Below are 4639 nucleotides of genomic sequence, written 5' to 3'. Positions count from 1 at the left end.
TAAAGCTGTGAATCCCAATATATTCCAGCTACTGCTTTCAACCAAAGGATCATATTTGCATCATTTTCCTTTTCCCACTTGTTTTTTTTTTCCCTTATATTGTGAGAAGAGACGAACTTTCAGTGTCATAATAGGAGAATGTTATAGACAGGCAGTCAGCATTGAAATACTTTGGTTTTGAGATCCTGAAGTCATGGTTAAGGGGTAGATATATTCATGAGGAGCTCATTATCTGTTTAGGGGACAGTTATCTAAAGCTACATGCCTGACTGTCACGTTACTAGGACTATGGACTGTTGAATAAGATTATTTTAAGATGCATAAATAGTTTTATGAATTTTTTTTCTGAATGAGAAATAAGTATTAGAGACAGAATATATCAGCTGTGAAGCTGACCTGAATGTTGCTGCTCTGATTCCAAAGTCAGTGTCAAAACATGGTAATGCACAGTTGTAGCATACATCTTCTATGCTGTTTCTTTATCTGTGTTGTATCTTATTAACTCTCTGCCTTTTGTTCTGCAGAAGAGGGGCTTGCAAGAGCAAGTGGCTTGCAGACTGAGCTGTTTTGTTGCCCAGGGAGGCAGAGACCTGACTTGTTCTTTAGGACTGGGTGTGTATGCGCAGGCTTGTCTCCTGGTACAGACTGATGTCTTGTCCTGAAGCCACTGGCCTTCCCACCCAAATGGGTCTTTGGGAGCACTACCTGATATTTGGGACCTTATTGCTTGGCCCTACACTGTTACTGTAGAAAGACCCATAAAACATTGTTTGAGTCCCGTGGTTTGCCTGGGGCAGACCTTTAACATAAACACAAGCAGTAACACACAACAGAGATGATCATGGAAGCACTGGTTGGACATATTTAAGCACTCTTAGAATTCCTCCTTCCAGCAATGACGTTCTAAGCGAGACAGCCCTGGGCAAAGCAAAGCAAAGCAAAGCAAAGTGTTGTTCGTTTTAAGGAAAGTAGTTCAGACTAGCGTGAAATGGGAGGATGGAAAAGATCTGGCTGCTGTCCGGAGCCTGACGCGGCGGCCGCGCTGCCCCGGGCTCCGAGCCCCGTCCTGCTGCCGAGCGGCGCCGCGGGTGCAGCTGCGGGCAGCGCCCTCCAGGTGGCGCCTTCTCCCCGGGGCTGAGCGGGCGCTCCCGCGGCTCCGCGGGCCCGGCCCGGGCGCTGCCGCCCGGCGGCGCGGGGCGTCCCCGTGCGATGGTCGTGTGCCGGGCAGAGCCTCTGGGAGCGGAGCGAACTTCCCGAGCCCTCCGGCGAGGTGCTCCCGGCTGTGGCCCTTAGCCTCCGGCATGGCTGTGGCTCCGCGCTGCCGAAGCCTCCCTGGTGTCGGGGGATAAATGGGAACTCCGCCACCCGGCATTCGAGCTGCGAGCCAAAACCGGGGACGAGACACAAAGAGCGTCGGGAGTCTAATCCTGTGTCATCGATCCTGTGGTGGAGGACACGACTCCGCCGCCCGCGGAAGGCGGGATGGGGATGGAGGCTCCGCGCCCTGGGGGAGACCGCATTAAACAGAGCCGGCCCGCGCCGGTGATCCCTCTGTGTCCCTGTCCTCGCTCCCGCTCCCCCAGTGCCGCAGCCTCAGCCTACACCGGCTTCCCCTGCTCAGAAATCCCGCGGCCCGCGTCTGCCGGCACCGCGCCCCGGGCGGAGCGGCTGTGCCGGGGAGGGCGGTGCCGAGCGCGGGCGGGCGGGCCCGGAGCCGCAGCCCGCGACGAGCTGGGGATTCACGTGGAGCTGTGCCGTGCCGTGCTGTGCCGTGCCGTGCCGTGCCGCGCCGTGCCGTGCCGTGCCGTGCCGTGCCGTGCCGTGCTGTGCCGTGCCGTGCCGTGCTGTGCCGTGCCGTGCTGTGCCGTGCCCTGTCCTGTCCTGCCGCGGAGCGTCGCCTCCTTCAGCACCAAGAACAGCTACAAGTGCGGCTACGCGCCCACCCCGCTGAGCCGTTCCTTGCCCTGCCCATCTCAACGCTTTTGTAACTTATTCTGCATTTCCCCCCCTTCTTCGGCTCTGCTATAATTTGCCATCCTTAAACGCTTTTCATGCAAGGGAATTGTAAGCTACTTTCTGAGTCAGGGACCACATTTCACAGTGTTTTTCCAAGAACTGAGGTATGGAGGCCTGAGAGTTCTAAAAGAAAAATAATTTAAAACCTGATCCTTGAGAGGGACTTGTGAAGTCATTTCAGAAAGACGAATTTTTTAATTCATGTTTCCATGGAGGAGCCAATGAGTGAATACAAAGAGCATCCTAAGTCACCAAAAGGGTCGAAGCAGCAGTGTCAGTGCTTAGAACCATGCCCTAAGAAATATGTGGAGGTATGGGAGAGGTCGCTGTAGAAGATGAAGTAACACAGCTTGTGTTCATTTGCTAGTAGAAACAAAGCTTTGAAGGTACTTGAAGGTTCTTTGGGTAGATGGTACGGGCAGATCTCTGCAGCACGTGAATCCTCAGGCAGCAGCTGACTGCTCTCTATAAAAGCTCACCTGAAGATTGTGGATTCTTAGTGTGGTTTTACAGTTGCTGGGCCCTGTGTCCACGCTGTCCTTGCTCCAGGGGTGTCTCCTGGGACTGGGACTGCTCTGGTGGTGGGTCTGGCTGCCCAGTGGAGCTGGGGCACAGCTTGTGTTCTGGCTTCATTGAGGGGCTGATCCTGTTGGTTTGGTCCCAGACAGCTCTGCGCTCCAGTGCCAGCGGTGAACAGTGGTGGGAAAGAGGCTTGCATCAAAATAACAGTCCTAAGCTAAGGTGCAGACACAGACATGTGCAATGAAAGCCAGCCTGGAGCATGTCTGAAATTAGGGCAGTTTCCTGATGTCAGGGAGTGCTGGTTGCAATCAGTGGGTGCAAGGAGTCAGGAAAAGGATGCCTTCATGTGCTTCTGTCATGGCAAATGAACAGCACAGCTGCAGGGTTGGAGCTCCCATCAGTTTCTCCTCTTACATAACTCCAGCCATTCATTTGCAATTATTTGCAAATTTTCCTTTTTTTTTTAAATGTTGAATACAAATTTAAAAAAAAAACAGACCAAAAAAAAAAAACCCAAACCAACAAAATAAATAGCAAAGCAACATAATAGCATTTAAAGGTTAAAAAAAGAAGAAATATTTGTATCTGATTCTAGATTATTTATTTGAATGTTGTCATTCATTGCTTATTTCATCTTCCCTCAAATGTTCAAGTGTTTTTAAGTTGGTCTGCCAAATAAGATTTAGACTATGGACATTCCAACTAGGAAGTTTTAGGAAAAAAGTTGCAGAATTGTTTCTTTCTAGATATATAACTTCTTAGTAAATACATTTTTTTTCTAAGTACTTGGCACAGAGTTGATTGACTTCTTAAGACCATTTTGACTATTTGCCAGCAACTCACTGTGGGAAGGGTAGAGGAAGGACTCATTAATGCTGGAACATTAGCTACCACCAGAACAGGCACAGTGAGAAACTGGTCATGAGCTGCTGGTGTGTGCTCTCAGAGCCTGAGCCTGAGCTGTTTGTCTGTCTGTCTGCACCTCCCCCTGCTCCAGTGGTGGATATACCTCACCTGGCTTTGATCATCTACACTGCAGACATTTACATCTGAGTTAGTTGTTTAGACTCTTTTTGTAGTTCATGTGGAGAAAAAGCCACTTCTGAGGCATGATTTACATGTGCTGTTCAGACATCTATGCTAATATCAGGTGACTCACTGCCTGGAAAGGAGCTATTTCTTTCCATTTCCATATTTTCTTTTACACAGGGAGCCTAGAGGAATGTTTTAAATACAGGAGTTTACATCTCAGATGTTTGAGAATCTCTCCTGAAGGCCTGTGTATTTTGCCCAAGAAAAGTCACTCTGAGAACCCAAAAATGTATTTACACGATTCTACAGAACAGTTTCAAGAGGAATTGGCTAATAGGGCATGCTCACACACTTACTCTGATGGATGTGGGCACACCAAGTGACACCATAAGGCACCCAACATCAACCTTGTGAACTTACATATCCACTCAGAGAATAACTTCAGGCCAAGTGTTGGGCTGGGTATCCATCCATGCCTGTGTGGCATGGAAGCTGTGGTTTTAGGCAATTCAAAAATTGCCCTAAAAATTCAAAGCCCCATCAAAAATGCTCTTCCTGCTCCCCAAGGGTGGGTCTTGCAACATTTAACTTACAATCTCATTTTTAAAAAGGGTTTTTTGCTTCAAATGAGTCTTCATTCATGATTTTGATGATTCATAGAGCTGCAATTCTATCACTTCTGCAACAAGCCATGAAAAGAAATCCCTTAAAGTCTAGACAATGGAGTAACAGTTTGTTTTCTGTCTATATAGCAGTGTTAAACATAGAATCAAAGTTTACCTTATGTCAAGCCTTGGGTATGTGTTTTTTATCTAGGGAGTACAAAGAGATTTTGCACACTTAGCTTAGAAAACCTGACTTCTCCCCCTGATTTTCTGCTCCCCTGTTAATTAGGCATCTGCTGCAAGAATTGCACAAACAAAAATGGTACAGTCTGTACTCATGTCTGTCTGGAGCTTTATCACAGCTCCTCATGTCCTTTGATTTACATGGCATGGCACCTGTGCTGCACACAGGGTGGTTGCATCCCTCAGCTCCACAGCTGATGTCAGGGTGAGGGAAAATAGAG

This window comes from Fringilla coelebs (genome assembly GCF_963513975.1).
Source record: "Fringilla coelebs genome assembly, chromosome: 5".
In the NCBI taxonomy this organism is placed as follows: Eukaryota; Metazoa; Chordata; class Aves; order Passeriformes; family Fringillidae; genus Fringilla; species Fringilla coelebs.
Note: the sequence above shows the minus strand (reverse complement) of the source record.